Here is an 11,458-nt window from a genome sequence, read left to right as displayed (position 1 = left end):
ATCTCTCTTCGTAGGGAGAAGACCAGAGCGTCACGAGGACTTACAAGACGCTGAGGTAGAACATTCCCATAACAACATAGATTGCGAGAGGATTAGCCAAGAGGAAGTAAGATTGGCACTACGAAAGAAGGGGAGAAATAAATCAGTGGGACCGGATCAGATCCCTATTGAGGCGTGGCGGTGCCTGGGCGACACTGGTGTTAGGTGGCTGACTTGCCTTTTTAACAAGACGTTTCGAAGCTTTAAAATGCCTATGGAATGGAGACTGAGTGAGACTATTCCCATCTATAAGAACAAGGGGGATGCTCAATGTTGCGGTAACTATAGAGGCATAAAATTACTTAGTTATACTATGAAGCTTTGGGAGAAAGTGATTGAGACTAGACTTCATCGAGAAACCAATGTTTCGGAGAACCAATTTGGTTTCATGCCAAAGCGCTCTTCGATAGAGGCAATCCATATTATTAGGAACCTTATGGAGAAGTATAGAGAAAAGCAAAAGAACCTAGAGATGATCTTCTTAGACTTAGAAAAGGCCTACGATTGCGTGCCACGAAACTTGATTTGGAAGACCCTTAAGGGTAGAAGTATCTCGAGCAGGTATATTAATGTTATTAGGGATATGTACGAAGGGGCGAAGTCTTGTGTTCGAACACCGGTGGGAAATACTGAAGTGTTTCCAATAGAAGTAGGCCTGCACCAGGGATCGGCCCTTAGCCCTTTTCTTTTCGCTTTGATCCTTGATGAACTATCTCGAGGGATACAAGAGTGCATCCCTTGGTGCCTGATTTTTGCCGATGATATTGTGCTCGTTTCGGATTCTAAGGAGGGGCTTAATAGAAGACTAGAGCAATGGAGGGTGGCCTTAGAAAGTAATGGTCTATACATTAGTAGACAAAAGACGGAGTATCTTAGTTGCGTTTTTGATAGGAATGTTGATGAACAAAGTGATGGAGTGAACATTTGTATCGGAGACCAGATCTTGCATCCACAAACTTCGTTTAGATACCTGGGCTCGGTGCTCCACAAATCGGGGAGGATAGATGAAGACGTGTTCATCGAATTAAGGTAGGGTGGGTGAAGTGGAGAGCAGCGACTGGAGTCTTATGCGACAAGAAGATCCCCCTTAAGCTGAAAGGGAAATTCTTCAAGGTGGCAATTAGACCTGCCATGTTATACAGATCGGAGTGTTGGCCTATGACGAAAGCACAAGAGAGGAGGATGGAGGTGGCAGAGATGAGGATGCTTAGGTGGACATGTGGTAAAACCATGTTAGATATGATTCCTAATAGTATTTTTAGGGAGAACCTGAAAGTTAGAAGCATCATCGACAAGCTTAGAGAAGAACGGCTTCGATGGTTTGGGCATGTGAGAAGACGACCTCCTACTGCCCCTGTTAGGAGGGTTGAGACACTTACGGTTGACGGCGTACGAAGAAGGGGTAGACCTACGCGTAGGTGGGAAGATAGAATAAAGCTAGACTTGAAGGAGCTCTTATTGACCGAGGACATGACCTCTGATAGGGTTGCGTGGGGGACTAGAATTAGAATAGACGAGTAGGTTGATTGCTTTTGTTTGTGTGTTTGTGTGTATGTGGTTTTGTGGGTCTTTGTGGGTGTCTTCTTTCACTATGTTTTTTTTTTTTTTTTTTTTTTTTCCTTTTTTTCTCTTAGACCCATGCTTGATGGTGTAGGTTTAGACATGTTGGTTTTTATGGGTATGTTTGGATGTTCGTGTTTGTATGTATGTATTTAAGTTTGTACGTAGGTTTATGTATGTTTGTTTGTATGTACGCTTTGCATTTCTGCTTGCCTATGATTGTATTTATGTATATATGTATGTATAGTTATATGTATGATTGTATGTATATTCGTATGTTTGTATGTTTTCTATATATGTTTGTGTTTGTAGGTTTTCCCGTATGTATGCGTGTAGGTGGTTATCTATGAATGTACGTTTGTATGCTTATGTAGGTTTTGGTAGATACGGTTTTATGTATGTTTGTAGGTTTATTTTTATAGACTGACTTGCTATGATGTGATTTTATCTGTATGTGGACATATATGTTTATTGCTTATTTAGTGCAGCTTTACTTTATACGTCTTGTGCTCCGCAGAACACTCTAAGGTAGGTTTTTTTTTTTTTTTTTTTTTTTTTTTTACGGCTCTGGCGACTTAATTGTCGCTTAGAGCCTAAATAGAATCCCAGGCAACATTTTAAAACCCATGGAAATTTGTTCCTCCATTTTCATGGCGATGACATTTACTTTTTACGAATTTTTTTTTTTTTTTGGCCGGAGGTCCGTTGCAAACAATCTCTTTATCTGTTGGAGGACTTTCTCTACTCTTGTGAGTGTTTCACTCGGGGTGGTGAAATGACTTCTCTTTGTCCTAAGGTAGAGGAAGGATTGTCTATGTCCCACCTTCCCCGTATCCTACAAGTGTGGGATTGGATGTTGTTGTTGGTGTTGTTTGAGAATATCAAATGATAGAACTTCAAAGCCTTTGAACAAATAAATAAATAGTGATTGAGCTCGAACTTTCAGTTACCTATAGGAAAGATGGTACAGAACTAAAATCCACATTCCAATTTTTGAATTTCTGTTCCTATTAGCGATTCCTTTTTCTTCATATATTATTCGTTTATAGTTCTCAACCCGAACATTAACGACAGTGTTAAAAAAGCTCGAATTGCGGTAATCAAGTTCTCTCGTTTGCAGTTCTAATCGTTTACAGGTTCTCTCCTTCATCCACAATTCAAGTTCTCTCTAATTGGAGCCCTAACTTTCTAATCCTTCATCATCATTCGCTCACTGGACATTCGATTAAAATCTACTGCAGTATTATCATCTTCTATTAGGTAAATCGATCAATTTGATGAGTTTAGATTAAAAACCTAGCTAATTTTATGTCAATTTACTAATTATCATTCATTTCTGTTAATTTTTGGACCTTTATTCATTTGATTAGGACTTCGTGTGTTGAATCATGTCTTATAATCGTTTGAAATTTATGACCTTTTGAAACCGATGTAATCAGTCGCATGTCATCAGACTTGGCTCCTAAAGGTTGTACACTTCTCAGCACTTTTTCGATAATTAATGATTTATATGCTATGTATATGTATATGTTTTTACTCCGTATAAGTTTAAGAATTCAACATTTTAACATGATAAAGGCATTTGTAGAGCACTTAATGTGAGTGATTATGCACTCAATTGTGAACCCTAAGCTACAGCTTTTCCTTTGCTCTTGCTTCAAACAGTGTTTGTTGCTCATCTACTAGGCTTGATGAGTCATAAAATTCATTTTACTTGCATCTGCTTATGTTATACATAGTTTATTACACACAAAAATTGATTATATTATTGAGGCATTACGGCCTCGGGATTCTCTCAGCTGAAAATCCTTTAATAGTGATGATTCAGTTCAACGCATTCTAGGTGTATGTTAAAATGCCTGAATGAGAATGTACATTTGGTTGTTGTATTAGATCTATTAAAAGTGGACATCAAGGTTATTGATTGATGAAAAAAATTCTAAGATGAGGAAAGTCTAAGAAAATAGTAGAAAGTTTGTGAAGTTGTGTACTTTTTAGAAGGTGATAATTGCCATTGAGTTTCTAAAGGTTTAAAATCCTATGTTGGTGAGGGGGCATTAGTTTAACATGTGCAAATCATTTCTTGGTGATGCTTGCTCTCTAGTTTAACATGTTCATCTGGGCCTTTTCAAAGCATTACCCATGGAGATGATGCATTTACTTCAGGTGATTCCAACTATCTTAAGTAAAATACATTTACTTTAGGTGATTCTAACTATCTTAAGTAAAATAAAACATATTTAAATTTACTTTTGGATGCATTTTCATGGAGTTGATACATTATGGAGTTTGTTTTAATTTTTTCATTTGTTTTGTTTTGATCATTTGCAGTTTAACATGCTTCCTGATTTTAAGTTGAAAGATCTGCGAATGACTTGATTACTTTTGAAAGTTAACTGATAATAGTAATGAATCGTATGATTACTTTTTCAGCTTCGGCTGCTGGACATTTTGGTTATGGCAGCCCAGGTGGTCCTCAGCTTCATGTCTTCTACATTGACTGAAAATATGATCTGAGCAAGACGTGAACATACCAGGTATCTTTATGTGGCCAACCATATAAATAAAAGCAATTAGCTTAAAAGAAAATGGGTCTTACATGTCGGGTAATATGAAATATTTTTAACTGTTTAGATGAGTAAATTTGAAATATTATTTATTAGTAGTACTAATCACTGTGCAGTTTAGCTCATATCTAATCTAATTTATCAATTATATTACATTATATTTATCAATTATATAAATTAGGCGTTGTTCAGTAAGCTACTTATCTAACTACCGTCTGCAATGAATTATTGGGAAATAAGTAGTTGTACATGTGATTTCTAGTTGGAGTGAGGCTTTGACCTCACCTTAATGATAGATTTGCTTTGAATAGATTTTGTACCATAGAGTCTCCCATTCCATCCTATATCACCAAAAGAGTTTTTATTGATCTGATATTTAAGCCAGAAGATTTGAAGGTTTACTCACATGTATATCTTACGGAAGTTTCAAGCTGTTGTGTCTATTATTTAGTTTGATTAGAATGCTCGTAAGTTCATATTAGATTGGTGATCTGAAATTGTATATGTTATATACCTTGAGCTTTTATTTCTCATTTGATGTTTATTCTATTTGCCTATCTTATTGTAGCTTCAATTCTAACTCACTATTTTAATTTGTAGTTTTGAGTATCGATTGAGGGTTACTATGGGGTCCGCATGTTGACATCTAGGATCAGTAATACCAACACTGATGAAAAGCCTTTTACTTCAACGTTTGCGAATCACACATATTTTTCTGTTTCGAATATCAGGTAAAATGGTTTTTTGTTTTGTGGTTGGTTGTAAGAGACTACTAAGTACTGACTGACATATATGATTGACTTTCGTGATCTTTTAATAAATTATATATGATTAAATGGTCGTGCGTTGATGATTTTACAAAATTAACACACATTGATATTTTTGTGGGTCAATGTTTGCATGGCAACTACCCGATTGGGTCATTGCTAATCTGTTTCTAAACATATATCTTAAAATATTTCTCTCTAGTGAAGTTTGAGTAGAAGGATTGGAGAGAGTTGATTATCTTGACAACACAAAGAACAGGGAGAGTTATACAGAACCAGGGAATTAATAACTTTCGAATCAGAGGTAATTTTGTTACCTAGTTTTATACTTTGATTTTTCATGGTTAAGATCATGTAGCAGTTACCCTTAGCCAGTTTGACAAGATTTACCTCAACACACGTAGAAAGATTACAAATCTGTATCATGAAAAGAAAGGAACATTTATCATTCACAAAGATGGACATCCTGATGTCGGTACGATTATGCATCTCTGCTTTATAGTTTTTACAAGATTGATTGTCTGAGGTGTTTGTTCTGAATTATTTGTAATAATGAACTCATCTCATGATGCAATAGATTTAGTACCACTAATATCATGACATGTATCCTTTTCTAGCTGGGAATCTGATGTTCTTTTCTTCTGAATTTCGGCTCGGAATCGGTAACGCCCCTCACCACTGTTGCTATTGTATTTGTAAATATAGATCTTTGAGTTAACTAATTTATATTCTACTTAACAAGCTAATATTTTCTTGGTTGATTTGTTTTTTTTTTTTGCTCTTTTTTTTGCAGAAAATAATGAATGAGTGCGTTGTGCCCTGCGATTTTCAAGAACTAATTCTAAATCTTTATAAGCTGCTAGAAACATATGTTGGTGTACTTTATGGATTTTGGTGTATCAATCGTAAGAAGTGTACTGGATGGTTATGAGTTTTATCTCTTGTAAAAGATATATGGATGCATATGATTTTCGATTTTTAAAGTTCACTGCTAGAATCATATTTTGGTGCAATTTATGTATTCAATTTCATTTTCAGAGTGCATGCGTGGATATATACATATATAATAGGTTGCAAAAGACGTGAGACGGGGTCGAGACGGTCGGTTCCTAAAAAGGTCGAGACGTTTGAGACGGGGTCGAGACGGGGGTCGAGACGGGCGTTGACCAAAGTTGACTTTTAATATATATGTATATAAATGTATATATGTGTACATATTATAAAGCCAAAAACTTTAATCGACTAATTTGTACTCATAATTGTCATCACCGTTAATATAATATAGAAAATTCAAACTAAAATACGACAAATTTGACCGATTTTATCCACTCTCTGGATTTCCGAATTTTGAGAAACTTTGACATGATTTTTTTCAACTTTGACCCGAATTTTGACCGTTTACTGTCATATTAGACGGTTTTCTTCGAGACGGGACGGGCTAGTCACCAAACCATCGCAACGGGCGTCGAGACGGCTCGAGACGTGGTGTTTTGCAACAGTATTTATATATACACATATATGAACCTATATATAAATATATGTATACATATATACACCTCAATTACTCGCTCTTAGAAGCGTGAAAATATAGTTTCAAATACTAATTTAATCTCTGTTCCTCACGCTTATTCGTGTGTAGATGTAGCTTTAAAACCCATACTTAAAAGAGTGAAGATGTAGCCTCAAATACTCACACTTAAAAAAGTGTGAAATGTAGTCCAAATAGACACGCTCAGAAGCATGTGGATTGTTTAAAATTTTGTTACGCCCAAATTCCACACGTCATACCTAAATGTGAGCTTGATATATTTACATGCTCTAAAGCGTGTGCATATCCATAAATAAGCGTGTAAACTTGACCTTTTTGTTGTAGTGCACCCCGCATTCAGTCCACCCTGCACCCGCCCTGCTCTCCTCGCCCTCGTCTCTTTCTTTCTTACGCATGTACCAGGACAGAAGAAAAGGAGAAGAAAAGGGTTTAATGATTTGTACATTTTGTTTCAATATTTGCGCCACACAATAATTAATTAATATGGTGAGTCCCAATTTATTTGAAAAAGTATGTCATGGTTGGTAGTGTTTAGTCATGGTGAGAAAGTGTTGATGTGGCGCTGATATGGCAGTTAGTCCTGGTGATAAAGCTTGTCATTGTTGGGACTTAGGGAGCACCCTCATAAAAAACTTTTTTCATTTCATTATCTTCCATTTCACATATAGAGTACATCGATCATATGCTAGGTTTCGTTCACAATAATCTCAAATATGCAGTTGCTCCTTTGCGTCTATATCATGTATTGTGAATACAAGTGCGCATGAACATGATAAAACCCATAAACGTGGCTAATATGCCCTATGTAAAATGGTTAGAGTAACAGGTTGCCCACAAATTTATTCAAACAAAACCTCTTAATCATTACTAATGAATAGATTAGTAGTTATGATTGCAAACATAAATCTTATCGTTTCAGATGTTAAACTGACGTTCAACTCAACTCACTCGACATTGTCAAATTTCCGTTCAAAATTTTAGGGTTCCCATCCGATCGTCTATTTTTCGTTCAAAATACACTGCCGATCATCGATTTTTCAATGGGAGGAAGACAGTTTTTTCGCACGGATGAAGAGGGTTGGGTCCACAAGGTTCGCAATGGCCAAACTAAACCAATTTCTAACCCTTATCAAGCGGGATCATCCAAGGTGAAAACTCCGTTTTACATTGCTAATTTACCGGAAAAAAATGATCGCAGGGGATTATGGCAATTGTGTGAGTCATACGGTGATATTGTTGATTCATACGTTGCTTTTAAAAAAATCAAAATTCGGAACACGTTTTGGTTTCGTTCGATTCCCAGATGTGGATGATCCATACAGCTTCGCTAGATTGCTTTCCACAATTTCAATTGATAGCATGAAAGTGTATGTCACGGTGGCAATATTTCAAGATAAAAATGAAAAGGCTAGGGTTGTTAGGCCTCCACATCAACATCGAGATTCACACAAGTCGTTTACTCAGGAACAGAATTCGCAGAATGTTTCGAGCAATAACAGGTTTAAGTACAACACGTTTGCTAAGGTTGCAAAAAATGATTACAAACCTAGGGATAAAGAGGCTGCACAGGTTCCTGTTAAGAATGTTACTTTAACGTAACAAGATTTGGTCCAGATATCGAACGCTATGGAAACCTTGATGGTCAAGCTGAAAGACTTACAATCGTTGCCAGGTTTTGGTACTATGTTAAAAGAGGAGGGTTTTGACGATGTAACTATCCAATACGTAGGAGGCCTTTGGATTTGATGTGTGTTTGACTCGGTGGACGCCTGCACAACATTCAAATTGAACACCACGTTAAGGTCACTTTATGCATTTGCTAGACCTATTGTCAAAAACTTTGTTATGGATGAAAGGTTAACTTTGTAACGACCCGACTTTTTCGACTTTTAATTATATTTATTTCTTTCACGAAACTGCGTATTTGTGCGTACTGTGTTAGATTATATTCTCAGATCATTAATTATGTTAATTACTTGCGTTAATGCCTTACAACGTGTTTTTAAGTACTTAGTTACTTAACGTGATCCTTGATTTCATTTACGACCGTTAGTGTCACTTATTGATTAAAACGAGCTACGAACTTAGTACACGTTAAACTTTTGCCATAATTGGGATATTATGGCTACGTAAACGTAATTGTTACTTATAAATGACAATTACTTGGTTTTATGGTTCCTTAATTATACTTAAGTGTTTACTAAGGCTTACTAGTTACCTTAATGGACTTAACACCTTAGTGGACTTCAATGGCCCAACCTACTCAACTTAGTGGACCACTTAATGGGTTAATTAGCCCATGTAATTAATAATTAAGTCCATGAAATAATGAGACAAGTATTATGCATGCTTATGTACTAATACTTATCCTTTGTTGCATGCCACCCAACATTCCAACATAACTTTGTACCACCACCATGGACCACACCATGCCACCACCACATGAGGCCAAAATGTCCCCCCACCCCCCACACCCTCCAAACCGTCGACCACCATCACCACCCTCACCATCACTTTATTTTTTTTAAAGGCTCATTTCATTCTCATTTCATTCCATTTCACACACACACACACACACACTTCTATCTACTTTCTCACTCTAGTTTTCTCTCAAATATTTGAAGAATTGTAAGTGTTCTTGATCTCCTTTCTCTTCTTTTTCTTCATCATTTTCGTGATTCATCATCATTATCATCAAAGATTCATGTTTTGTAACTTGAATCTTCATAACTCTTGTAGATTCAAACTTTGTTTTGAAAAATGCAAGAACATGGAGGATTAAAGCTTTTTAGCTTTTAATCTTCATTACTTATGTTAGATCTAAGTTCTATATTTATGTTTAAAGATCAAAATCTATATTTATGATCTTCATGTAACTTGTAGATCCAACACTTTACTTTATGGATCTTTAAGAAAGTTTGAAATACAAGCTTACTAACTTGATTTTTCTACAAAAAAGTTAAGATAAGATCAAAGTTGTTAACTTATGATCTTCTTTTGTTTGTTGTAGTTTAGATTTGTGACTTGTGTTTTCAAGAAACAAAAGATGCAAGCTTGCTAGCTTGAGATCTCATAAGTGTTGTTAGGAATCCAAGCTCTCTAGCTTAGGGTTTCATTTTTGTATTTGATCTAAGTTGTGTAACTTATGATCTTCTACTTGGTTTAAAAAAAAGTTCATTTGATTATGTTCATCTTACTTTACAAGATCTAAGTTTCATAACTTATGGTTGTGTAAAAGTTGAAAGTCTAAGTGTTATGACTTAGGGTTTCACCAAGAACATGAGATTTGGACTTTGCAGTCTAAGGTCTTTAATATTTAGCTAAGATCTAAGTTCTATAGCTTAAGGTCTTGCTTGTTTAGTTTGATTCAAAGTTTATAGCTTAATAGAACTTGTGATTGTGTTGAAACTAGGAAATTGATGTAACTTTGGTTCATCATCTTGCTCAAACTCTTACATGAGTTGTATTTTGTTTCCTAGTCTTAACTTTGTGTGTTGATGGTTAAACCTTGGTTAAAGTGATGCTAAAATATCAAGAGTTGTACACTTGAGGCTTATATGCATCAAGGATGAGAACCGTGATGAGCATCAAACACCGAGAAACCCACCGGGGCATTTCTTTCTGTTTTTCAGGGTCTGATCAAGCTCCTGGGCTTCTTAAAAAGTTGATTTCCAGATAGTTCGGTTCGAGTAGATGACTTTTCGTTTAGGCCTCACCTAAATCCGATGTACGGTCTAGGATTTATAGCGTTCAGAAAGTCACTACGTCCTTGTAACGTTGTGCTGAAATTTCTAACCTACTCGCACATAAACCGTCGCCACGGTCAAACAAAGACGAGTTAGGTTCTGAAAATTGGTCAGCTGTTAGAGGACTCACATACGCAGCCATGGCCATTGGCCTCACGTAATTTCAGTTTGTAAAGAGGTCGTAGCAGCTGAACGAAGTCAGCCTTTGTTTCGGTCTCTATTCTTGATTGAAAACTTACTTTACTTTTTACGTATGATGTTGATGATGATTATATTTAAGACTTAACTTACGTACTTTTAAACCCTTTTGGGACGATTTACTGACTTAGTAACTTTTGACCTAGGTTGATGTAACGACCCAACCCATATGCAATCGAAATATGCAAATTAAAAAAAAAATATTGTTGTACAGCACAGTGGCGCGGCGCTCCACTGACCTGCGCGGCGCGCCAAAACGGCCTGTCCAACTTTTTCTTTTTTGCGAAAAAGATCTCTTGCTTCCCGACACTTTTAGACCAAACGCTTTTCACAACATTTTATATTAGTTAAAACTAACACGTTCCAATAATAAAATGAGTTTTACGAGACCTGGCCCACATCGGCCGTTTTACGACTTTCGTACAAAATACAAGTTTTCAACCACATGATTTTTAACACAAAATAAAGCCGAGCATGGCGATTGGGGATACGCTACCCAATCCTAATCAAATCCAAAAGCAAGCCTTCTAAAGCAACTACGCGAGCCACTAGTTCCCACGCTTACCCGGGCTACCTCATCCAAGCAAATCTATAAAAATGTAAACAACGAAAGGGTAAGCTAACGCTTAGTGAGTGAAAATATACTACATACATATATATGCATAAAATGGACACGCCACATAAATAAACAAATACCGCATACCGGAGCATCCAAGCATAAAGGTAAGCTAATCTAAGCATACCGTACGATCACTAAGCAACAAGTTAAATATGCATCAACAAACATAAGTTCACCAACGACGATGTGAACAACGCCAAGAAGCTACACCCGGAGGGTTAGCTACATCAGGACAATACAACAATATATATATATATATATATATATATATATATATATATATATATATATATATATATATATATATATATATATATATATATAACAATATATAAACGAATAAGGTTAACCCCTTAACCCATTACCGAATACCAAACATCACAATGAAGATTGGCCGAACTACACGAGCCTTA

At 36.1% G+C, this 11,458-nt stretch overlaps 1 long non-coding RNA gene across 2 annotated transcripts; it reads left to right on the top strand.

Moving 5' to 3' along the window:
• Window positions 1-2,525: 2,525 nt before the first annotated feature.
• Window positions 2,526-5,889, top strand: LOC139873181 (uncharacterized). Of its 2 annotated transcripts, none has more exons than XR_011767283.1 (7): window positions 2,526-2,859; window positions 2,970-3,067; window positions 4,033-4,136; window positions 4,767-4,897; window positions 5,141-5,408; window positions 5,551-5,595; window positions 5,727-5,889. It is a non-coding gene; the product is annotated as an uncharacterized lncRNA (long non-coding RNA). The 2 variants fall into 2 exon arrangements; XR_011767282.1 differs by having other exon boundaries at window positions 5,136-5,408.
• Window positions 5,890-11,458: the final 5,569 nt, after the last annotated feature.

The sequence above is a fragment of the Rutidosis leptorrhynchoides genome, chromosome 10 (genome assembly GCF_046630445.1).
Source record: "Rutidosis leptorrhynchoides isolate AG116_Rl617_1_P2 chromosome 10, CSIRO_AGI_Rlap_v1, whole genome shotgun sequence".
Lineage (NCBI taxonomy): Eukaryota > Viridiplantae > Streptophyta > Magnoliopsida > Asterales > Asteraceae > Rutidosis > Rutidosis leptorrhynchoides.
This window is presented reverse-complemented; position numbering and strand designations above follow the sequence as displayed.